This window comes from Heterocephalus glaber, unplaced genomic scaffold, assembly GCF_053883595.1.
Source record: "Heterocephalus glaber isolate CG9 unplaced genomic scaffold, H.glaber_assembly_v1.0 deba00001564, whole genome shotgun sequence".
Lineage (NCBI taxonomy): Eukaryota > Metazoa > Chordata > Mammalia > Rodentia > Bathyergidae > Heterocephalus > Heterocephalus glaber.
In genome coordinates this window covers 2,559,203-2,585,118 of record NW_028258351.1, presented here as the reverse complement: position 1 = coordinate 2,585,118, position 25,916 = coordinate 2,559,203, and the positions used below count along the sequence as shown (strand labels likewise).

Genomic DNA, 25,916 nt, shown 5'->3' with positions numbered 1-25,916 from the left:
CCTTAGGAAACAACCAGCTGTTCTCAGCCTGCCAAATCCGAGTAAACATCCACTGTGTGGAAGAGTGAATCTGAAGTGGTTCAGTAAAAACATAAAAGCTGTTTTTGCTAAAGAAGAAGAAAAAGAAGGGGAGGGGAAGGCCACCCTGAAACAACAGCTAGTGAAGAAAAGAGTCCTGTTCTGATAGCATTTTCCCTGCTTTTATAGTGTGCTATGGTGTATGGATGCCGCGAGAGCTGCTTCAGTTTACAAAGATTTGTAGGCATCCTTGCTGTCTTCTGTTGGTTAAAAAAAAACGTGATTGTCTCAGCTAGAGTGATTATTTTAATAAAATGCAATTATCTGAATAATTAATTTGTTTGACTGCTATGTCCTCCATTCACAGAGGCCAAAATGTCAAAGATCAAGTAGACTGGGAAAATAGGAAAATTCTCATTACAAAGGCAAGGGGTGGAGGGAAAGGATGGAATATTTGGAATTGCAGTGCAGTGGTTTCTATTTATCTGAAATGTCAAGGGCAGTGTAAAATGTATTTTTAAAATGTGTTTCGGTATGGTTTGTGCCCATTCTTGGCGTGGCTATGGCTGTACAGAGGCTGTTGTTCCCCGAGGAGTGTGAGGGGTGTCTTTGTCCAAGTGACAAAAAGAAGACTTGGAAGACTGGGCTTCCTTTGTTCCTGTGCGGTGCTGTAAAATTTGGTTTGAAATTAGGACCTCAGGGAAGGACCCTCAATAGAGAGCTTTCATTTCCTGCCAGCATTTTAATCACTCTGGGGTTTAAAGTGGATGGCCGGCCAGCATAATGGCCCTGTGTTTAATAGAACGGCCTGTATCTTGAAGGCCAGTTAAGGGATCTGTCATCTGCCTAATATTCATGTTTTCTTGTTTCCTGTCCATTTACGAAGATGACCCACCCTTCTAGGTGGCTTCCCTGGACGTTTTGTAGCAGAGCTTCTGCCACTGCTTCCTAAAGAGGCTGAACAGAAACCCAGCTAAATATGATCCAGCCTTCAGCCCATGCAAGACAGACCCGGAGAGTGCTTTCTCCAGAGACATGAAATTCACAGGGTTGGGTGTTGGTTCCATCGGTCACAGAGGGAAACCATCATATTTTATGAAAGTATAGAATATTAAAATTTCCCCATATCTCATCAGAATTATTGGCACCTACTGACGTGATTTGTGCTCACATCATCACTGTGGTAGAGTTAATGTTTTCCTATCCTTCAAACTCCTAGGAAGTAAAGAAATCTGGTAGATTTGATCCTGTTTTATAATTCGGACATTTGTAGTGTTTGTGAGAGAGTGATTTGTAAACTCTTGAGGCCTCACTTTGGAACCATTAGGAAATTTACCAGTATAATTTACTAAGTTATATCCAGAATTCCTAAGGGAATAAATATTAGAATCTAGTTTTAGATGATAGCGCCAGCATTAAGAAGTTGAGTGTTCTGGGGCCGGGGATTTAGCTCAGTGGTTTTGGCACCTGCCTTGCAAGTGCAAGGTCCTGAGTTCGATCCCCGGTACCAAAAAAAAAATAAAATAAAAAGTTAAGTGTTCTGAATTTCTTCAATTCATGACTAGTGGCCAAGAGTAAGATACTATCAGCAAAAGTCTGATTCATGTAATTCTCATCTGGGGCTCATCACTGAAATTGCTGTATGACTAGCTTCTAGGCATAGCATCTGTGATGACAATAATAGTGGACTGCTTGGTAGAGTTACTTTCATGATAAATGGGATCTCAAGGTATTTCCCTGGCTGTGAGTGATAGGAGCAAGGGAAGGACCTTTTCAGCAACTAGCACCTTCTCTATGCCATCTCATGGGTTTCCCCAGGCCTTGTATTCTTTACAGGTAGGTACAGGTTGGCATGAGCAAATGATGGAACGTGTAAACCTCATTCAGCAGAACCAGAAGGATTCCGTCTCCATATGTTTGAGGCCAAACTTAACTGATACCTGCTGCAGCCAAGAGCCAGAGCCATCACTGCACACAGCCCTCCCTGAGCCGGGTTCCAACTGTAGATGGGGGAAAGGAGAAAAGGCGGTTGCAGGGGCTTTCTCACTTACTCAGAAGAAAGGGAATGACAGCAAAGTTCAGCTTCCCTTCACTTTCCAGTAGTTGTTGTCTGGCCAGTTGGCCACCTAGGTGTCGTGCTTCCATACTGATTGCATTTGTGACTCGGAAAACTATTCAAATGAAGGTTTAAACATTGGGAGACTTTCCCGCCTCTTTAAAAACCGCTCTCCTCCTGCTCCTTTTGACCTCTTTTGCCATGTCTCGAGCTGCAGATTTTCTAATGCCCAACTTGAGCCCTTTCAGCAGGCTTCCCATGAATGAGTAGCTGTTTGAAAGGTGATTTAAAGTGAGTATTGCACCACCTAAGAGCTGTTGGCTGAAAAGAACACTGTGTACAACAGCAGAGTGGCCACATAAGCCAAGTAGACTGTCCTGAGGTCAGTTTTGCAGATGTATGTTGGTCTAGTAGGAATTATGCAGCCTGGGGATCTTATCTTTGCATCCTGGTCATTTCTCCATGAAAAAAAAAAAAAAAGAAAGAAAAGAAATGCCTCTGACATTTCAGCCTGTGAACTATCTTTGACTTATACCACTCTGTTCCCACATATAAAATGTTATGACTCCAAATAATTACCGAACAGCTCATCTGAAGGTCCAGAGTATGTTTACTGGGTAAAAATATCCAGGCATAGATTTGGAGAAAAAACTGCCCACCCGAGCAAGGCCTTCACATAAAGTTAATATCGTCAAAGCTCTGACTATAATCCTGTTCATTCACTGTCGCAGTTCACTCTGTGGGTGTTTCCACAATGTGGGAAACTCATTTCATTGAAGAGTCTGAATATTCTGTAAGGATGTGAAGGGTTGCAAATAATCTTTTTTGTAAGGCTAAGAGGAGGAACAAAGCAGCTAATGTTCGAAAGAACTGGTACACTATTGTTTTGCATCGTTTGTAAAAACACAATAGGAATATTCTAGACTTGACAGATTTATATCCTCAACTTATAGCTACTTAAAGATTATATAAATGCTTACCTATGAAAAGGTCTATTCTATTAAGATATCCTCTTTGAAGCTGAGATAGTTTTAAAATAAGATTATATATTAATAAAACAAATCATTTGTCTGTAGAAAAGATGTATGTATATCTTCAAAGACCTGCTTAATATCTGCTAAATTAGCAAAAGGAAAGGTTAGGAGTAGAAGTTTATGGATATACTTGAACATAAATTATATTGCATAGTGTACTGAAAATATATTTGTGTATATATAATATATAAATATATAAAATGTAAATATGTATGTGTAGTCTGATCAGATTGATTATCATTTCTGTCTTTAAGCAGTGAGATCGTGCCAGCCTTAACTATAAGACAGTTTTTAGACTCTGTGGCTCTAATTTCCAATGTGTATTTTTTAGCATTTCCTTTAAATCAAAATAGAAAATGAAATAGCCATTGTGGATATTCCGTTCTTAGGCAGTAGCATTTGCTTAGCTTTGTTTCTATGGGCCTCCTTCAGAAAATTCACGTCTGTCTTTTATATCCTTCGAGTTCTTCCTTTCAAAATCTTTCCCTGACCGTTAATGCAAGTGCTGTTATGTTTTTAAATGGGATAAAAATGGAATTAGTAACTTCAATGAGGTGAGACCCATGTCATACTTTTTTGTATTCCTTAGAAGCTAACACACTAGCATGTATGTGTTTTCTTTTCTTGTAAAATTGTAACCCATATGGTAAAAGTAAGGCATGAGGAGAAGTTGGCGATTAGTTTAGTTGCCAGGAAACTTAAAGCAAAATAGTGCCATAACCATCCTACCTCATGTAGCCCTTATTTCTTCTTGACCTTTTTTTTTCTTGAAACAGAGTCTCACTATGTTGCCCACCTCCTAAAAACCCTTACAATTGTTTTTAAAAGTAATGAGGGAAAAATGGAGGATGAATGTACAAGCAGATGGACAGATACACGCTTATGGCAGAGACTGCATTAGAACTGACAGATTTAGAATTTTCTGGGTGTGATTTAGTACATCATGAATACCAAGTCAACTCCCAGCAGGTGACCATGAGAGAGGCAGCCAGACAAGAACTGAATGAGATACTCACCTCTGCCTTCTGCCCTTTCGTACTTGTCTGTAGTAATGTAGTGCAAAGTGAAGATTCGTGAGGAATTTTGGCATCCAAATGGCTTCTGAAGTGAAAGATAAGAAGAATACCCACTGCAGGTGATGGCTCCATTTCACAGTGAGCTAGAGACCCTACCCGGCCTCATGGGACTCCTTGCATGGCTACAGTCAAAGCTCATTCCTACTACAGGAATATTTGGATGGAATTGCTATTTGGAATTAGCAGATACACAAGCCAGTGGTCTTTCTGGAAAATCCTGAAAGATAATGATTGAAAAGCATATGTTCTGGCTGGCTAAGAGTTTACTATTCAGGTAGTAAGCAGTGTTCAGTAATGTTGTTTGTTATTGGTCTCATCTCAGAAAAATTTTCACTTGCATGTACTTAAAGCACAGACTGCCCTCAAGTAAAAGACCAACCTGCATGATACCTCTTAAGAACACCACTAGACAGATAGAATTTAAGGAACTGATCATAATTTCTTGATAACTGGAACAGATAAGCAGAAAATATGACTAACGAGGGTTAATTTCACACATTGTTCATTACTTTAGTTTTTTTCCTAATCTACTCCTTGCTTGATCTAATTCTTTTCTGTTCAGAAAGCTAGCTTCCTGGAAATGGAGGACAAGAACACATTTTATCTAGTCAGGCATAATGGTGCATACCTGTAATCCCAGCAACTCAGGAGGCTGAGGCAGGAAGATCACTGTCAGTTCAAGGCCAGCTTGGATTACAAAGAGACCTTGACTCCAAAGGAAAAAAACACACAAAAATACATTTCATCTGGCTGGGCATGGTGGCGCACACCTGTAATCCTAGTACTCGGGAGGAGGATCATTCTAAGTTCAAGGCAGCTTTGGGCTACACAGTGAGTTCAAGGCCAGTCTGAACTACATAGCAAGATTCTGTCTCAAAAAAATGTTTTTCAGCTATGTCTAATGCTTTAACTCTTTTTAGAGAGAAGCAAATCTGTTTTGAAACCCAGTAGTTGGAGAAAAGTTTTAGGAGTCACTAGCAGCATAGGGCAAAATAAAATAACAATTTGCTCAGTTGTTCCTTGAATGAGAAAATCTGAAAATGGAGAATCTGGAAATTTGAGTTTTTACCTCTCTCTGTCTCTTTCTCTTTCTCTCTCCCTCCTTTAAAAAAAATTTTTTTTTAATTGTTTTGACTCAGAGTCTTGCTAGGTTCCCTAGGCTGGATCTCCGACTCCTAGACTCAAGTGATCTGGCCTCTGCCTCTGAAATGGCTGGGACTACAGGCTACTGTGCCATCTCCCTCTCTTCTTCTTCTTCTTCTTATTTTTTTTGGTACCGGGGATCAAACTCGGGTCCTTGCACTTGCGCAGCAGGCAGCAAAACCACTGAATCCCTCTCTTCTTTAGTTTCATATTTTCTGACACACCAAAATCGTAAGATTCCTGACTTCCTTTTTAGAATCTATAGTGGGCAGCATTTAGATGTAAAAACCTCCATAGATTAGAACCAGCAACTATCGTGCTGCAGACTCTAAAATCAAGAGGAGTCTATTTTGACATATTTTTAGGCTACTTGAGCTCAGATTAAAATTGTTAGAAAAACTGTGGAAAATTGATCTCTCCCAGTTTCCGTCTGTTTTGTACTTACCTCCTTACTGTGCTACCTGTCAGTTCATGGTATCCAGGCTCCATTCATTGTGAACACCAATTCTTGGTGCAGTAGCGCTCAACCTTGACGCCACATTTGAATCCCTTAGAGACTTTTAAAAATTCCCCACCCAGCTTACACTCAGAGCAGTTGAGGTGGAAGCCTAGGCATGGATGTTTTGCAAATTCCCCAGCTGATTCTGGTGTATAGCTAGATTTGAAAACTTTTCTCTTAGTGGAATTTCTGTTCCTTACTTTTCCTTTCTCTTCTCTCATACTGCTCTTCAGAATGCAATGTCTAAGTCCATTTTTCTAAAATATAAAATATACGTTTATGTTGGTTCTCCCTGTTCTGCTCTTTGAGAATACTTTGTGTATCATGAGGTAGATAGAGACTGGGCGTGGCCTAAGACAAGTGGACCTCCGGGCCGGCTAAGATGAGGTTAAGAACAAGCTCCTGCTGGGATTTACATCACCATTTTGTCAGATTTTCCTTAAGTCGAGTATATTCAAGGTATTGAAGGGAAGCATCACTTTCTTCCATCAGTTGGCTCTGTCCAAAGCAGAAGTTTAAATAAAAAACAAAAGCAAAAATGTAGAGCTCAAAAAGGGGTTACCTAATTAAACATATAACCATCCTAGTGTGTATCACTGTGAACTGATTCAATTTTCGTTCCTTTTATGTGAAGTGAGATCACTTTCAAATACATCGTTCCGTTAAAGTACAGAATTTAAATGTTAACTTGCATGAACCCATATATTTTCTTATAGATTCTCTAAATTTGAGGTCCTAAGTGCAAAGTTGTTTACCCCATGTATATTTCGAAGTTAATTCTAGTTTTAACAGTGTCCTCTACTTTTATGATAGTGAAAATCTAAATTCTTGGAAAGAACAGACTGTTTTTCCACCTGGATGATTTCCAGTCCTTACAATGGTTTGGAAGCATTTGGTAGGAATATTGTAGCCCCAAAATCAGTGTGGCTTAGTTTGGCTTGCTCCAGTAACGTAAATTATAGAAAACCTTTCTTGAAAAAGATAAACAGGAACCAAGAGTGCAAATGCTCCTCCCCACCTCCTGTTTTGGTTACATGGAGCTATTTAAAGAACAGGCAAATAAATGAAGGGCATATTCCCAGGACCTAGGCACACTCCAAAATTCCTCATTTTTATCCATTTTTATTTGATTTTTACAGACCTGATATCATGAGGCAAATTCCTCTGACTTGTTGATTTGCTGGAGAAATATTTTTTCTTGACCATGTAGCCTACTATACTATACTGCTTTGCCTCTACTCTTAAGTTTTTCCCCTTCCCTTTCTCAAAGCAATTTAAAATATTCCTAGCATTAAGCATGAAATAAACTATATTATAGACTTCTCTAAAATCATCTTGCTGGCTGACTTGATTGCTCCTCTGAGAGGCCTTGATGCTTTTGAATGAATACTGCTAAAACTGGTCACCAGTAATTTAGGTGGACCAGTTACCACCAGTGTTCTTGGAAGTATCTGATCTTCTCCAAATAGTTCTCCATTTAATATTGCTGTATTCACAGACCTATTATAGTATCACAGTCTTGACCCACCCAGAATAAAGTGAACTGAGATGATTGAAGGAAGAAATGCTGGCTGTTGGATTTGAGAGGTGAAAGTTGAGCACCTCGTTACTTGCTCTTCATGAAGTTGGTTGCTGTGATTCTCTCAGTCTTAAATTCTCTCCCTGTATGTGTAGACCAGTGTGTGTCTGTTATCATGGTGATTATCATGGTGATTAGCACCAAGAAGATTAGGCAATGCCCTAGCTGAAAGACTTCAGACCTGAGGGTTCCCTCTTAAATCATTGGCATTACCTTAAATTCTTCCATCGAAGTAGAAGATTCCCAAACCCCAGTCTGTCTGTCCTTGGAGCTGGAGAAAAGAACATTTTTTGCTGTGCTAGGGATCAAGCCCAGGGCCTTATGGACACTCAGCAAGTGCTCTACCCTTGGGCTATATCCCAGCCCAAGAGAAAAGCACTCTGAAACTTGCATGTTCTTGGTATCAGTTATATTCCACAGAAGTATGTTCCTTTCTGTGGTCCTGTATGCAAAGATACAATGACAACCACAGTATAATTATTTTGATAATGGCTCTCTTCCTCTCACTAAGGAGAGTGAGGACTGGGCCAGTTGAACACTGGTTCAAATAGCCTCATATTTGTAGTATTATGAGCTGAACAACTTCATTCCATCTTGCCATTGCTTTTGTGATAAAATAGCCATTTATTCATTTCCTGTATTGTCGCATAACTTTTCAGGTCTTAATTTGCTGTAAGGACAGGGACTTAGCTAGGGCTATTTTAGGTCCCAATTTACTTAGGTTCCTGGCTTCATTTGTGTGCCAGTTGAAACTCATTTTACCCCCAAAAGTGTGCCAGTTTGCATGATAGTCACCCTACTTAATGGTCCATGATAGACATAGCAGAACTAAAAGAAAGAGCTACTACTGTAAAGGGAATGATACTAGGATCTATGCTTTTGAAATATTAGAATTAGCCTGTATATCCTATTGTTTTCAACATAGATACAGTGTCACTTGAATCTAAGAGTTGTAGGACATCTTCCTCCATTTTCTCTTGGCTGACAAAGCAAGTCTCTCTAGAATTAGCATTGAGCCCTGTAACTAAAAATTGTATAGGAATTTTGAAACAGTAATAAAGTGCAAAACCAAGAAGGTTCTGTAGCCTTTTCAATAAGATTGGACTCCTCTAGGGGATAGAGATGCGTAGAAGATGCTAAAACACATTGTCTTCAAACATGCTGTTTCTGGAAAAAGACCCCTGTTCAGAAATGCCATGCCTCAAGTGGTGCCCAGCAGTGCCCTGGAGAGAAACATTCCAGCAATTCCTAGACATATTTCCTTCAGAGTTTAGAGGTCATACAATGTGCAGGTTCAGGGCTTTGGGGGAAGATCTCAACACAAAGATCTTTTCTCCCCATGGTGGCCCATTGATTTAGTCTGTGTGTGCCCACATTACTAGTGTTGCCAGCTCAGGGAATTTATGAAATTTTGATGTAGAAATTAGGTTGTTACTTATCTTGTACCTTCTTGCTCATAGTATTGACAGTACCTCTGAATTGCTTGAGGCAGATAGCATCTCAGCGCTCACTGTGCTATTTCAGCTTTCTGCTGCTGACAACATCAGAAGTGTTTTAACAGGGTTTTAATGGGCAGCCGCTGTAGCTCCTTGGAGGGTTGCAAATAGCTGCCGTGAGAAACCCTCTGTGTTGCTCTGGGCTGACATGCCCTCTTTTCTCATCCAGCTGCTGCTTGTTTAGATGGCCGCCTTCCTGGTGACAAGCACTTCTTATTTGGGCTGAGCAGTACTAGGACTTGAATTCCAGAGATGAGATTGTGTAATATAAAAAAGGAAAGGTCTTCTAAGGACGTCTTCTTCCCATCCTGTTGGGGGCAGAAAAACAAGGCAGGTTATGGGGCAGGAAAAGGGGGCTAACTGGGTATAACTCTGCCATTCCCAGAACCTTTCAGGAAAAATCCTACTGTGTCATTAAAACTAAAGTTTCCTTATTTGATGGAGTTACAGGAATCTGTTGGCAGAATGTCACGCCCAAGCCCCTGTTTTCTAGTTTACACACGTTTTAGACTTTCATTTAGGGCTAGTAGACACATAGATGAGGAAAACTACCTTTTCGATGTATATACAATTTTTAAAAAATATTTCATGGTGCAATGGGATTTTCTTTGACCTTATGGAATACATTTCAAGAGTTAAAGCAGAGTGAGTTAATGCTACTTCCATTTTGATTCTTTTATCTGATCTTTAGGTTCAACAAAGTAGAGTGCATAACCAGTAATTTAAAACTTTAAATCTTAGGATGAAAGAGACCGGATATCCACTCTTCATAGAATTCTCTTTACAAAAATGAGGTAATGAAATGAGGTGACAAAACAATACTATGTTAATCTCCTGTTTGTGGCAACAGTACAGCTCTTGTGCCCAAAGACAACAAGGTGTCCAAAGGGCAAGCAGTGGTGAGAATGAAGAAAGAAAATGGCAGCCCAAATAGCAAAGTGATTGGTGTAACACAAAGCTTGGTCTAATCAAAAGGGGCCTCTGGAAGGAAGGATGTGTGTGTTCCATCTAGAAAATGAAGTCAAATCCCAGTGTATAGAAAGATTAGTGCAGACTTCAGCTGCTGGAACAGTTGCTCCCCATCATTTTCCCTTGTCAGGGTTATGGAAACAGTAGTTTGCCTGGCTCTTTTTAAAGGAGATCTAAGAATACTTCCTTTTACTGTCAGAGAGGGAGGTTTCATTCACTTCAAGCTCTACCTACTTAGAATTGGCTTTTATCATTATCACCCTCCACAGTGTTTTCAGGCTGCCTGAGAAAAATCTCCTATCAGACACTTAAGGCCATTTCACAACCTCCTCTTCCTAAACCAAATTGATAGTACTGGGTTATCATCTGCCCTTCAGAGATTTAAGATTCTTAACTTCTTGTCACCAGCACAGGCATGACTTTAGCTATTGAGAGATAAATCTTATTATCAAGGGCAGGGGAAGCCAGTACACCTCTAGGAAATATTCTGGAACAGATTCCTGGGAGGCCCAAGCCTGTTTGCCCATCTCTTTCTTAGAACTTGGTACCTTTGCTAAAGCTACTGTTACTGGGCTGCTCTGGGAACAGTGTGATTGTGTTTGTGCCCATGTTTAGGGTCCTCCACAAGGCTCTGTATAAAGAAGGCTGCAGGAATATGAGCTACAAGAGATTATAATGGAGAAAAGTATAAGCCCTCTGCTTCAATTTCCTCATTATGGTGAAAAGTATAACTTAGCTCATAAGTTTATTAAGGATCAAGATAATGCATTATATCGCAGTACCTGACAGTAGTTAAGTAGTTGGTTAACAGAGCCTGATATTACTATTACTGTTAAGAATAAACATGCCACCTGGGGATTTAGCTCAGTGGTTGCACTGTCTGTCTCAAAAGCACAAGGACCCGAGTTCCATCCCTGGTGCCCAAAAAACAAAAAAGAGTAAACATGCCATGTGCTCAAGGATTATCTGTATATAATCCTCCCATGAGTTCAGAGTGCTTAGTTTTGTGGAATTTGTCAGGGGTCCTACTGACGTAGATAAAAGTATAGAGGAGATAAACCAAGACACAAGCAAATAGTGGGGAGCTGTAAAGAGATGATAAGAATAAGAACTTAGCACAGACTTCTGATTGGAAAAGCATTCCTAGGTTTGTCGAAGTTTAAATTTCATTTTGAGAACCTGTGTTCTCATTACATACTAAAATCAAGAAACTTCGGCCTAATAAACTACTTCGATTGGTCTTGAGATGAATTCTTCCTTTGTTTAAACCTCGGTTTTCTCTGCAAAATGAGACAGTTGAAGTAGATGGTCTGGCAGGTATCTTCTGGTCCAAAATCCTGTAAGTCTGTTAAAGAAGAAAAAGAGATAGTAGCGTTCCTCTTTTTTATTTTCAATTGCTTGGCTATATTGTGCCTGAGGTACAGATGTTTTGTTGATTCCCCTGATAGCTCTTGCCCCAAATCTGTGTTGTTAACCTGGTTACTTTATTCTGTTCCTTTGCTGATTGGGTGATTCATATCATATGTGAGTAGGAATTTTTTTTGAATTTTTGTTCAGTTACCAGTGGTCTTGGACAAGGCAGGCCAGGGCCACTCTGTGACTCCAGGTTGATGCCTGTGTCTGATGGACCTTAAAGGATTTTTGCTTTGAAGTTTCCTTTTGCCTCGTTGAGCTTCCTTGATAGATTTCCTCTGCTTTCATGTTTGCTGTTCTTCCAAAAGAGGGGGATTATATGTGGTTGGTAGCATTGAGACTGACCCTCCAGGTTTCTCTCAGTGGTGGTATCCCACCATAGCAAGCTTTTCGCTTTTCCCAGTGTGATTGTTCCCAAATTTACTAGTTTAATTCTCCACATTTAGCTGAGTATGGTGGCACATACGTGTAATCCCAGCCCTTGGGAGGCCGAGACAAGCGGATCACTTCAAGTTCAAGGCCAGCCTGGGGTTACATAGTGAGTGAGCTCAGTGCCAACCTGAACTACATAATGTAGTGAGCCCCTGTCTCAAAAAAACGAAACAAAACAAAATTTTCCACATTTGAACAACACAGTGGGCTGGGGACATTTGCCTAGCATATAAGAGGTGGGGTGGGGAGTTTGAAGAACACCAATGTGATCTTTCCATTTCCTTTGTAATTGTGGAATTCATTTCCTGCTGATACTAATCTTACTTTCAATATGTTACAGGATGGAGAGCTGGTTTTTAAATAAATAATCAAAAGATGCAAAGAGTTAGTAGAGACACCTCTAGTCAGGTCCTGGAGAGCTTGGTATCTGTCTGAGCTAGTCACTCTCCTATCTGCCCTGGGTGCTTTCTCTCTTTGTGCCAATGCTTTTCCCTACTTTATTTACCACCTGCCAGTGTCCAAGTAAAAGTTGTCTCTAACCATGGTCATTGTAAAGGATTCCTTAGGAATATACAGACTTTCCCTCTAAAGAGTTGTCATTTTGATCTTCTGAACTAAACTGAAGTGGGTGAATTGCCAGAGGAGGAAAAAGCACACAAATTTATTAACAGGCACATGTATACGGAGTCCTTTAGAATATGAAGGAGCCAGATGGTTGAAGCTTAAATACAGTCTTCTAGGGACAGGGCAGTAGGGAGCCTGTGTTCAACTTTAGAGGGATACCAGTAGTAAATGATAGAGAGATAAATGACCTTGGAGAAGAGACTGTGTCCCGGGACAAAGTTCCTCTGCTGTCTGTGTAGTGTTTGATTTTTCAGTTTCTTCCTCTGTATCATGGATTTAATTTTTTCCCCCCATACCAGGGATAGAACTGAGGACCTTGGGCTTGCAAGGGAGCCCCAGTGCCACTGAGCTAATCCCCACCCCCTTATTTTTTCTTGGCTAGTGTAGTTTCAGCAATAAGATTAGATAGTTGGGTTCCCCCCCCTTGGAGGATCTGGTCGTTAGGAAGATGAAGGAGCTTCAAAGAGCCCTTCTGCACTTCAGGAGAGACATCACAAGAAGGAGCAGGACAGATCGGCGAAGGCTTGATTCTAAGCTTGTTTCTCCAGTTCGGATCGTCAAAGCATACATTCGCATAAGGGTTTCTGAGCACCAACAACTATGAAGTATCTTTATATGGCGGGAAGCTTTTTACAAATTTAAAATTAGCCAAGCTCATTTTAATCACAACTGCCTGGTAGGCTGATGCCAGAGGATCTTGAGTTTGAGGCCAGCCTGGGCTACATAGTGAAATCCTATCTATAAAATAAAATTAAAGAAAATACTAAAGTGGGCCAGGGATTTAGCTCAGTGGTTCCGCCTCCTGCCTCGCACAAGGTCCCAAGTTCTATCCCCGGTACCAAAAAAATAGTAAAGTAAAATAAAAGCAGCTAGTATACACTTGAAAGGAGGAAATCTTGCTTTCTTAGAAAGATTTATGCTTGCATTTCTGAGGGCCTCTGGTGAGTGGCACATGTAATTCCAAGTTTCAGCTTGTGTGTTTTCAAAGCAGCTGATTTTCTACTCTCGAGTTCTTGTGTTGAGTGTAGTTGTATCTGCAGATATCAGGCAATGTGGCTACAACCCGACCACAGCATGATCATGACTGAAGGAAGTTGGCTAAGGATCATCAAGTGGTTGGATTTGAATAGAAGGAAGTGGGTGAAGTTGACATTCTTCAGTTCTTTTAGCCACTTCTAATTGAGAGTAGGAAAGCATCTGTTTCATATTGATTTGATAGTCCATCTGCACTCAAAGCAGCTTTTACAATTTACCAATGCATTTATAGAAGAATTTTTTGAGTACCTATTATGTCCATTGCTGTGGTAGGTACCACAAGTGATGCTATAAAGTGCACGCGAAGTGATGGGGATATTTAGAGGGAGGGGAATCAGTTTCTTCCTGAAGTTCAGGAAAGGCTTATTGGGAGAAGTACCATTGGAGCTGAGTTTCACTGTGTGGAAATAAGAAAGCTAAGTTGTTCCCCGCAAGAGAACAGTGCTCTAAAAATACAATAAATAAATGGGGAAATGCAGGTGACTTGGTTCGCCTGTAGGACAAGGTGTGAGTGACAAGGATACAAGAAGGTGATGAGGGGCCGGGGATTTAGCTCAGTGGTTTCGCCACCTGCTGCACAAGCACAAGGACCCGAGTTCGATCCCCGGTACCAAAAAAAAGAACAACCAAGAAGGTGATGAGGTTTGAAAAGTTAGACTGGAAAGCATGGAGCTTTGAAGACTGCGGGGTTTCATGTATCTCTGAAACCAGTTGGTTAGTTGGGATCTGAATCTTGGTTCCATCACTTCCTATCTCTGTGACCCTGGGCATGTTCCTAAACATCTTTGTACCTTCAGTTTCTTTGTTTAAAAAAAAAAGAAAAGCTAATAGGTGAAATGAAAATTAAGAATATATTTTGTTTAATGCACTGTGTCTAAAATGTTTCCATGTCAAGATTTGTGCATGTAGAAATCATTAACAGAATATTTTACATTGTTTTCATGCTCAGTCTTGCTGTATATTTTATATTTCCAGCACATTTCTAATCAAACAATCCATATTTCAAACATTCAGTGGCCCCATGTTGCTAGTGGCTGCCATGATGAACAGCTTAGAGCTAGAACACTTAGAACTCATTCACATTCTGCCTTCGGTTTTACAAACACATTGAGAAAAGCATTAGGATTAAACTTGAAAGTCATTCCATGCTGATATCCATAGCTACCACTAACAGATGTTTTTGAGATGCTAGAAGATAATACAAGTAAATTTAGTTTTCAGTTGGCCATGAGATTTGTCAGTAGTTATATAGAAATAAAGTAATCACCAGTAGCAAGGTCATCCTTGCGGATATGGAATATTTGTCTGGCTTTTTTTTTTTTTTTTAAGTGAAATAAACTCACTCTCCTTTTTTGATTCTGGGCCATGCCTGCCTTTATATTTGGGTCTAATAACCTTCGAAGAACACAGATAATGTACTAAATAAAAGTTACTCTTTTTCACTTAGTAAGTGGCCTTCTGAATTCCCAGCGCTGATCTAATTCCAGTTGCTTCTAACGTATACCTTTTACACTTGTTAGCTTTACCCAGTGCCTACTGTGTCAAAGGTCATGAACTTGTATACTTCTTCCCCAGAAATTCACGGTGTCTGTGTCCAGTTTGTCAGGAGCCTTCTAGATGAGCTTTTAAAATTTTGCTGCCATTAGTCAATTCATAAACTTATAAGGCCTTTTGTCTTTTTTCAAATGAATAGCAAATGGGGACAAAGGAGACAGGAAAGGAATGGAATTCATCAATTTATTCAGTATCTTAATTATCTTAGTTTTAAATTCTTCTGTAAGTGTGTCTTGTGGATGTAGTTTTACCAGCTTAAAGCATCTAATTGAAAACAGATCCTTAAATCTCTCTGGATCAAGAAGCAGTAAGCCCACAGCGTCTTATCCCCACAATCCAGAAACACTTAGGTGTGCTTGTATTTGATGCATCCTTAATCAAGTTTATTCTCCCAGCTTCTTTTTTTCTACCTCAAAGCTTAGCTTGATCTAGTGCAGTGATGAAGAGCATATTTGTTTTTATTTTAAATGGGTACAAGCAAGGATGGAGAGGGGACTGGGGCTTAATTATAAGTGATAATTCAGAGAATCTGTTTTCAAATGGTGTTCTGGAGACAAACTATATTATTCTCAGAATATGTGATTATACCTACCTTTATAAATTAATGTTCAGCTTTTTCCCCATCACATGCTAATTCAGATTTATATTGCTCTGTGTTCAGAAATACAGCCTGATTCCTAAAATGCTTTTATCTTTTGAGACAGAGAAACATTTTATTTTCCACTTGGTGTATGCTGGATGCCCATAGCTTTACATGAAATACCTCATTTAATTCTCCCAGCAACCCTACGAGATAATTGCGACTGTATCAAATTTACACATGAGGGGACTGCGGCTCAGTGAGAGTGTTTGTTCTTACTGCTCTCGTTGCCTCACCTATACCTGATAATATCTCTTTCCTCTTTCCTTTTTAATTTGTTCCCTTTAGTTCTGGGGACCAGAAATTCAGGTAACTAGAGTACATATACCATAAAACATGCCCTGCTGAGTCTTCCCGGCTGTACTCTCAGTGGATAGGATGATGAGGACTGAGACAGAAGATCCAAGTTAGATCCAGGTGTATGACTTTTTTTCCTTTTTTTTTTTTTTTGTATTAAATTCTTTTATCAATACATTGTAGGTATACAACACAATTACATTTCTCATTGGGAATTGTACCTTTACATAATCCATCTTGGTTCTTATTTTTTCCCCATTCCCAGCCCTCCCTTCACCCCCTCCACCCTTCCCTATTTACAAAGACTTTATTTCCATTTTTTCCATTTCTCATCATTTTTCCTTTCCCTTCTTTCCTTTCCCCTGCCCCTCCCACTACCCCTACCCCTTTGGACCTTTTCTTCCTATTTTGCATTATTCATTATTCATTCTAATTATTCATTCTAATCAATGGTACATTTTAGGTATACACTATAATGACATTCGTCATTGGAAATTTGCACCTTTACATAGTCTCTCTTGGTTCTTATTTTTCACCCTTGCCCAGCCCTCCCTTCAACCCCTCCAGTCCTCCCTGTTTACAAAGATTTTGTTCCTGTTTTTCCATTTCCTCATATTAATCCCATTCCCTTCTATCCTTTCCCCTAGCCCTCCCACTTCCTTCCCCTTTGCCCCTTTTCTTCCTATTTCACATGACCTATTATACATTTCGTCCTTATTTACACTTTCAGTTTCTCACACCAGAGAAACTATTCGGTATTTATTCATGTGTATGACTTTTTTTTCTTTATCTTGGTGCTAATGCCCTTTTCATAGAGGTTCTAGCTATTCCATTGTTGAGCTAATTTTACATATTTAACCAGGATGGAGTGGTCATTTTCTTGTCTAGAAATAAAGGAACTACTTGAGTGAGTCCTTGCAGACTGCTCTAGAAAGGTCACAGATTGCTCTGAGGAGCTAGTGAAATTTAGGAATCCTCTCCAGAAAAAATGTACAGACAGCCGGAGGGTGGCATGGCTTTCTAATCCCAGCTATTTGGAAGGCTGAGGAAGGAGGATTGCAAGTTCAAGTCCATCCTGGGCAACTTAGTAAAATTCTGTCTCAAAATAAAAAAATAAATAAGGGCTGGGGATGTAGTTTAGTTGTAAAGTGCTTGCCTAACATGTTTGAGGCCCTGAGTTGAATCCCCATTACTGCAGACAAAAAGTAAAGTACAGGCACTCTGGCATGCACAACGTTGCATATGCCTGGAGATTTCAAGAGTCCTCTGAAATCTTTTCTGGGACCAAGATTAAGATAATTAATTTGGCCTCATTAATTGCTAATGTTTTTGTAAGCTAAATATGTCCCTAAGACCAAAGACAGAGATCCCTAACAATTGTGGAAGATTACAACAGAAAAGGGCTTCAGCTTTTGGGAGGAATTTGTGTGTACCCTGGAATAAGGTAAGATAGGTAAGTAGAAAGGAGAGCCAGTCCTGTATGTTCTCCAAGAAACCAGAAGTCAGGCACAGATCCTGTCAAGTTATACCAGTCCATCAGGTTGGAACACATTGCTCAGAGCTCGGAAATGTTCTTGATACTCTGAAGGGCAGTTTCTAGAATTAGAAGCCTATACCTAGGAATCAACTTTCTGTACTGTTTACATTTTCTGTAATGATTTTCCTCTTCCTTGGTTTTGTGTAAAGTTGACACTCAGGTCATGCATAGAAAGGGGGTTTGCAAATGTGCATCTAGGCCTCCGTAAAGGGAAAAGCAGGTGATTGTGATTCAGTGGGCTTAACAGCGCTTTTCCTGCTACAGTGTTTGAGAGTGAAGCCTCAGAGCAGCGGAGTCAAAGGGTTAGCTGCAGATGTAGCCGTAGAATCTCTTTCAGTTTGGAGACAACCCTTTTAGCTTTCCCACCTTGCAGGGGTTTGCATCTTACAGACAATAGCAGTAAGGTCGTCTCGATTCTTTGGCAAGTCTAACTCCTTTCTGGGGGACCAGTTCACCAGGCTCTTAATTGAAGCTTTGAACTCTTTCAGTGATAGGAAAATCCTTTATTATTTTCCTTTGAGATTTTTTAATCCAAATATGTTGAGAAATTATGAAGGAGACTGTAGACACATTGAAACCTTTAACTAGAAATGCTGCCATAATGGAAAATCATGATTTATCATATATTTTTAAAGGACTTAAAACTACTAAAATAATGGGTTCAGTAAGTACAGTATTTTCCCAGGTTATGTTAAGGGAAAGGTATCACCATTTAAAGTTACAGTCCACTTTTCTGTGTCTAAATACAGTAATTTTTCTCCTAGGCAGCCCCAGTCCAAATTCTAAATTCTCCCACAACTTCTTCATGTAAGTAGGTCTAGTAATAGAGACGAAATGCTTACTGCATTTCTTTTGCCCAGTCCCCCGTCCAAAGCCCCAACCTGGCCTGCTATCAGCTTAATTCTTGAAGCTAGGGTTTTATCTTTAAATTAGTGTTAATATTACATTATCGTCATATATACATATACATATATATAATTGGTTTTAATATATGGCTATTTGTCTGTTTAGTTATCTTTTCCCCCAGATATTGTTAGGCAAAATAGGTCTTCCTGTCCCACTATTACATGCCCCTCAGAAACACTGCAGTAACCCAAAAACATTGGGAGAAGTTGTATTTTTGTTACTTTCTTTTATCCTCATTGCTCGGATAAGAAACAGGTTTGGTAAGTTTTCAGGTGTTTGTTCAAAGTTGTATGCCTGGCAAAGCTGTTTCTAACCCATGCCTTTCTTGAGTTCCAAATCTATAATGCAAAACCATGCTGGGTATTAAGATCTCCTGCTTTGAAGAGGAATGAGAAGGTGGGTTAAAAAACATTCCCCAAAGTTCTAGCTATGTGTTGTTCATGTACAGGGTGTTTCTTTTCCCATATATTTTAAAAGCAATTAATTTTGGATAGACATGTGTTATATGTAACTGTAGCTACTGACAGTAACATTTTATAATTCAGTACACTTTAAGGAAAGGGGGTTGGGGTAATTTTTCTCAAAAATTACAATCTGGCAGGGTAGGATATTATTTTTCTTTCATATACAGAGAAACAAAGCCTTAAGTAGGACTCTCATATCTATGGAAATTTCTTAGACTATAACGTCTTTCAGGTCCATGTTCTAGTCCTGCCCTGAAAACCCTTGTGCATAAAGAAATCCAAAGAAAAAAATCTAAATTTCTGAGTTTCGTCCTGAGAATCCAGCACCAATGTTCTCTTTCTTAAGAGTTCAAGAATCTCTGGGAATTTAGCTCAGTGGTTCCGGCGCCTGCCGCACAAGCGCAAGGTCCTGAGTTCGATCCCCAGTACAAAAAACAAAACAAAACAAAAAAAGAGTTTAAGAATCAAAATTGTGGAAAATTCTTTGCAAGTACTATTTTAGTCTCAATTGATCTGTCTTTTCTATTGCTGCTTTAGTCACCTCTTAAGTCCCTGTGACTATGCCTATTAGAAATAATAGCTATTAGCCATGTGTGGGAGGACTGCTGTGCATTTGAAAGCCAGCCTGGACTACATAGTGAAAACCTGTCTCAAAAACCAAAAGAAGGAAGGAAGGAAGGAAGGAAGAAAGAAAGGAAGAAGGAAAGAAAGAAAGAGCTATTAGTAATTAATAATTATTATATAAGCTATTGTTATTAATTATTAAAATTATTAAAGCTACTGTTTTCTTTATTATTTTACAATCATGTATCTATATAGCAGATCACTGCAGCTAGCTTTGAGCTAGAATTCTAAGATACAAAATTATGTTCCTTGAGAATTTCATGGGATTTGCTTCTATCTGACTGTATTTCCAGATGGAACCATGTGCCTAAGTGTTTGTTTTAGGCCTCGAAGAAGTCATTCCTTTGCAATGATCTGTAGCCAGACTGCTGTCCCTTGGGCCTAACCTGTGTGACTAATTTGAGTAGCAGTGTGATAAACTTTGTTGCCACTTACGAAGGCTCTAAAAATACTTTTTCCTCCCCTCTTCATATTATCTAGCAACACTCTTAGGGGATAATGGAAAAGAGGTGGTGAAGATTAGAGCTGATTGGGGAGGTTCTAAATGCCCAAGTTTCTTTTCGGAAGCTTCACACCTTTGAGCCCCAGGAAAGAGTTTTGACCCCAGGCTTTTACAGATTTCCTAGGAAAATCTGAGCTTCCCAGAGCACTGTGTGGCTAATGGCTTTTGCAGAGTGATTTTACAACTAAAGATGGCCATCACCCAGGCTTGTCTTGGGATTGTCCAGATCTAAAAATGATTGTTAATATGACTTATTGTGTGAGTTAAATATTTCTAGGAAGTGTTTCTATTTCAGTTGCAGTCTTCTGGTGAGAACACAGTAAATGGAAGGCTTCCCTAGAAGGTGTAGAGTTAAAGCAAATACTGAACCAGCTGGCTGCAGAGGAATTCTTACCTTAACCCTTCCTACATCACTGAGGGATCTTGGACAAGTCACAGGCTTTCTGTCCCACATTTCTTTTACTTTAAAATGAAAAGATTGGGCTGTGGTTTGCAACTTCCCTTCTAATTTGTCCCCTCCCAATAGCGGAGCCTTCTGTCTAGTAAAATTTTATGTAGGACACCAATATCTAAAACAGATAGAAGTGGAGATGCTTTGGTTAATGGAGGATACAGGGAAAAGCCCTGTCTGGCTCCAGTTCTGGCCCCTGAGGCACTTTCCTAGTCTAGTTTATTTGAGCTTTCTTTAAGAGCTCTTCCAGCTGCAGCATTCCATAATTCTAATTAAAGTGAATTGAGTATTGGTTTTGTTTTTGTTTTTTTGGTACCGGGGATCGAACTCAGGTCTTTGCGCTTGCCCAGCAGGCGGCGAAACCACTGAGCTAAATCCCCAGCCAATTGAGTATGGTTAATAGTGGATTTGGATTTTATTTTTCATGCCGTACCCACATCAGGGAAGAAAAAATAAGGACCTAAGTTGCAGCATGATTTAAGGTAGGAGAAGATGTCATTCATTAATGTTATGATGAGTGTAGATCTAAGCCTATGACTAGTAGAAGTTAAGGAAATTCACAGCAGAAACTCTCTTCCCCTGTCCCAAAATGTATGGAGCAGGAATACCACGAAGGAGGTCATTGATAAGCCCTGCAGCCATTCGAACACACTTCCTGAACATTTCCTGTGGAGTACGTACTAGAGTTCAGTTCCTTCTTTTTTCTTCCTTGTTCTCTCAACTGCTAGATTCCTGTACTTCTGCTGAGCAGTTTTAAATGTTGACCTAGAAGGGATTCTCTTGGTTCCCTTGTCCCTCTCTCTGACTGGATCCAGCTCTGAAATTGTCTGATTTCTCCCTGTCGTCTCACCTACGACCTTGCAGATTCAGTACTAAACCTTACATAACAATGGTAAGGTGAAATTCTGAACCTTCCAGGAGAAATTTCAGAACTGTTTTCAGTTACAAAACTGACAGCTCCCCAGAAAAGAGCTTCCTCCTCTGCTGGGCTCCCTGTGGCCATGCAGGAGTGCCTGGGAGCCAGTCGACACCTAGCTACAGACCACCTTAGAGCTCCCACTTCTGTTTCCTGTCCTGGCATGTCATCAGCCCATGGTCCTGTGGCTGATCATTCTGCTGTCCTGAGCCGTGGCCTTTACCAGCCAGGCCAGCAGCTTTTCCTTTGATAATTAAAACTATGCCTGTGACTTCAAAAATAAGAATAGCAAATATTATTTAGCATTTTCTTTCAGCCAGGCTCTGTCCTAAGCACTTTCGATGTCTTAACTCAGTTTTGGCTCTTTGATCAGGCAAAGGCTGAAGAACAGGATAGGTGCAGAGTTTCCAGAATCTTTCTTGTCTCGTTATAGCCAGTGACTTGCAGGCAAGCAGGCTGGGCAGATCCAAAATGATTGTCCCTCAGTTTAAATGTACAATTTAGAGAATTTGGAGTTTTCAACAAATGAATGAGCCACTTGAGTTGCCTATTCATAAATACGATTGTTTGGCAGGTGGAGTTAGTGTTCTATTATGTTAAAATTTATTAACAAGGGCTTAATTTCATTCCAAACATTGTGTCAAGGCCACTGTGCACTGCAGAAGTACAGTGAAATGTAAGTTTTGAGCCGTTAGTGCATGCAGAGCTCGAGACCCCAGCTAGTCCTACCTCTTTCTAAACAGCCACAGCCATGAAACTTTCCTGACCTTTTCACCTTTAAACTTCGTGTGAACTTGGAAAGAAGACTTTTGAGTTCTTTAGCAAAAAAAAAGAAGAAGAAAGAGGAGAAGAAAGAAGGAAAAGAAGACCAGGGAAGAAGATTGGGGGAGGCTGTGGATGAGATATGCAGACTGGGGGCGGGGGGGCTGATTATATGTTAGTGTAACAGTAATACCAGGAAAATAATCCTCCTCTGTGTATGAGTTGCTGCTACTGGGAGCCACAGGGTAATCAGCTCACATGACATACCCAGAGGCTAATGCTAGCCTGTGCTGTTTGTGAACATATTCAAACAAAGGCTGATTATCCAAACAAGAGTTTGGACAGCAGCAGTAGGACCAGTTAAATTATAGTTAGTAAAACTTGGCGCCTTAGGAGCCTGGAATGTTCCAATTGCAGCTGGATCTTCGTTTGTCAGGCAGCCTCACTGAACAATAAAATCAGAGATTTTTATCTCCCCGGGACTTTACTTAACTCCTTGGGTGCAAAGAGAACAGTGCCAACTATCATAGCCCGGACTCCTGCCAACATCTGCGTCCTGCCCTGCCAGAGTTAATGAGGCAGGGATGCTTTCCTGGTGTTCTGTAGGAAAGTGGGAGGGCAGAGGCAAGTCACTCTTTTTCTTACCTCTTATACTGGAGAGAGAAAAATTGCTACTTGTTTATTCCATTAACTACATTTATTAAGTGCTACTATGGAGAAAGCCCCATGCTAGATATTCTGTTTGTATACACATAGATAGTATAATATAGCCAATATGCAAAGCTAACAAAATATTATGAGTAACGTAGTGGAATGGTGGAGAAGATAAAGAAGGGGTTTTGAGAAGGTATCTTTTTTTTTTTTTTTCCGGTACCAGGGATTGAACTCAGGACCTTGAGCTTGCAAGGCAGGTGCCGGAACCACTGAGCTAAATCCCTGGCCCAAGAAGGTGTCTTTTGAGCTGCCTTTGATGAAAGGTGGGATTGGATCTTTAAAAATTCGTCTAAAGGTGATTTTATGTAGGGGAAGCAGTTCCAACAACGGGACTGAGGCTGGAAAATTGGATACAAGTGTATAGGGAAGTAGTGAGCGACGGCTGAAAACGTAGATTGAGGCTGTGCAGAAGGCTTGTTTTGACAGGCGTAAGAGTGGTATTTGGTGAAGCAAGAAATTAAAAGTTACCTTTCTTGGGCTGGGGATGTAGTTTACTGGGAAAGCACTTGGTAGCCTGTGTGAGGTCTTGGGTTTGAAAGTGGTCTTTCTCTTTTACCTGATTATCTTTAATTAACATATATTGACAGTTTGCCTTATATGGGGATAGTTGTGTCTCAAAATAAGTCTCTAAGAAAATAGTCTCAGAGAAACTATGTAACTTTCTTTTTTTTTTTGGTACTGGAGATCGAACTCAGGACCTTGCACTTGCAAGGCAGGCGCCAGAACCACTGAGCTAAATCCCTGGCCCTATGTAACTTTCTTAAATCCACACAGATCCTAAGTGATAGAGTCAAACTTCACACCCAGGCTGACTTTTGACTCCGACTTCTCTATACTACTCTCTCTTCCTTTTAAATTTGTTCACTTTGTGATCATAATGCAGAATGTATTGAGCACATATTTTTATATGGCAGCAGAAAGCTGGACTGCAGTGGATCACCACTATTCCTGGGTTAGATAGTTATGGGAGGAGAATTACTTCACATGGGTGATTACTAGATAAGATACAGTCAGAATGATCACCACTCTGAATTGGTTTAAATATATGGGTTCCAATTCATTCCTGTGAAGAAGAGTATGTCTTTTTGACTGATTTCATTATAACAAGACAGTCTACCCTCATAGTTATCACTTCTGAGTGTGATTTTATGGTGGCGGAGAGAGAGCCTTTAAGACACTGGCTTTGCGGAGAAACATTTGATCTACTTAGTATATGGCTGTCACTTTGCTGGCTTCTACAGGCTGTCTTCACCATATTCTTATCCTCTGCTGACCTTGCCACTGCCTTGTTTTCTTTCCTGTCCTCTTTGATATACTCTGTTATTGTAAGCCAGGCTTGTGGCTTCTGGGAGGAGTGATTGGCAGGGTCAGTCAGACATAAGCACTGAAACGTGTGTCCCAAAGGTGGAAGCCAGATTTCCTCCCAGGGCCCTGTGATGGCTTCATGGCTAGAAATAGCAGAACTCAAAATGGATATTGCAGATAGTCCAGACAAGCAAGTAAGAAGCCCATATGCTTGGAAAGTTAAGGTTTTTAAACTCTCTGGTGGCTATTTTTAGCAATAGGAGTGTGCAGCCTGTCCTCATGTAGGTTGCTCATCTGTACAGAAGATGGGTTGAGGTGTTCAGTTCTCTGGTGCTGATGTAGTCCACCTGTTTTTGCAATGTGAAAGCAGGAAAATAAAATAGCAGGTCATTAAGGCATGGATACTGAGAGTTACTTGGCACCAACATTGTTAACTTAGATTAAGACAGATTTTCTGCATCTGGAATTGGAGAGACCTGAGCTCCAGGGTTGGTACTACCAAAGACAGTTGTCTACCCAAGAGGAAAGCCTAGGTTTGAAATGCTGACTGCAACTCTGCAGATTTGGGGGTTTTGTTTTTGTTTTATTCAGTTTGCACAGCCTTTAGCAGATAGCTCTGAGACCTTTGGGGAGCCTGTTAAAATTTTAGCGACAAACTTTCTGAAACTTACGATGCTTCTGGAAATGTGTTGGTCTAGTGATGAGCATTTGTTCTTTCTGATGTTAATCATTTTCATTTTATCAGTGCTCTGAGATATAAAAAGAGGACTTCATTTGCTCTGGGTGATCATGTTTCAATGCGTTACTGTTTCAGGAGTAGCAGAGGATAACATGCAACTGTTAAGATCTAGATCATGCTAAAAGTATTAAACTTGGCTTTCAGAGATTAGCTTTTTCCTGCTTAAAATTGAGAACTCAAAGATTTTAATCAAGATAATCCTAAAATATCTTAAGGTGCAACTTATTCTGGGGGTGATACCACTTGGAATACTAAAGACCAAAGGAGAAATTGTGAGTTAATGTTTACTCTTTTATTACTATTTTAATCAAATGGCTTTACAACTTGACCTTTTAAATGTGAATATATTTTTTTAGGAGAACACTCAGGTATGTGAAGTCATAACTGTGGTGTTGGAAGTTCAGAGTCCTAAAGGTCCTGTACTTGAGTTTTAAATATGTGTATATAAAATATTCTGGAGGGGTGGTTTGTGGGGGCAGTTATTGTGGTGTAGGTAAAATCATCTTCTGGGTGTTTGGCGTCTGTAACCATGTCACCGCAGACAGCAACAAATACAGCAGGAGCCACTGATAGGCAATCTTGTAGGCACTTTTTATGTGCAATTTCTTATCCTTACAATCCTGCCAGACAGAATAGTATTTTTCTTGCATAGATAAAAAGCTGAGCCTATCAGAAGATAAGTGCTAGGGACAGGCTTTGAAGCCAGGTTCCTCTGACTCAAGTCCATCTTCTTTTCACTACACTATAAAAAGAAACAAGTTGGAGCTGCTGCTTATTTAAGACTCACTGGCTTTCACTGGGCATGGTGAAACACACATGTATTCTCAGCTACCAGGGAAGCTGAGGTGGGGAGATCACTTGAGCCCAGGAGTTTGGGTAATACAGAGCCTGTGTAATTCAGAGAGAGACCTGTCTTTAAAAAAAAGAAAAAAAAAGACATTAGCATTAGCATATATACCCTAAGAAGTTCAAATCAGATTTTATATTATTCATTAAAATTCATCTAAATATGTCACTGAAGCCTAAAACTAAAGGGTCCATTTCTTTTAAGTTGATTTCAAACAAACTAAAGTGTTGGGCATGGTGGTGCACACCTCTAATCCCAGGACTTGGAAGGCTGAGGCAGGATGA

General features: G+C 40.0%; 1 protein-coding gene and 1 long non-coding RNA gene across 16 annotated transcripts in view; one reads left to right on the top strand and one right to left on the bottom strand.

The window, feature by feature from the left end:
- The window catches only part of LOC147823778 (uncharacterized), a 70,948-nt gene extending 66,059 nt beyond the window's left edge, over positions 1–4,889 (bottom strand). Inside the window, exons 1-2 of the long non-coding RNA XR_015443268.1 lie at positions 4,813–4,889; positions 4,125–4,209 (exon numbers count right to left, since the gene is read on the bottom strand). This is a non-coding gene — a long non-coding RNA (uncharacterized LOC147823778). The remainder of the gene's footprint in view (positions 1–4,124; positions 4,210–4,812) is intronic.
- The window catches only part of Bcas3 (BCAS3 microtubule associated cell migration factor), a 583,853-nt gene that overhangs the window by 417,503 nt on the left and 140,434 nt on the right, over positions 1–25,916 (top strand). The window contains exon 24 of one of the 15 annotated variants that reach the window (XR_015443252.1): positions 7–25,057. The exons of the other annotated variants lie outside the window; for them this stretch is intronic. The gene's annotated coding sequence lies outside the window, so the exon portion shown is untranslated. The remainder of the gene's footprint in view (positions 1–6; positions 25,058–25,916) is intronic. 15 annotated transcript variants of the gene reach the window in all.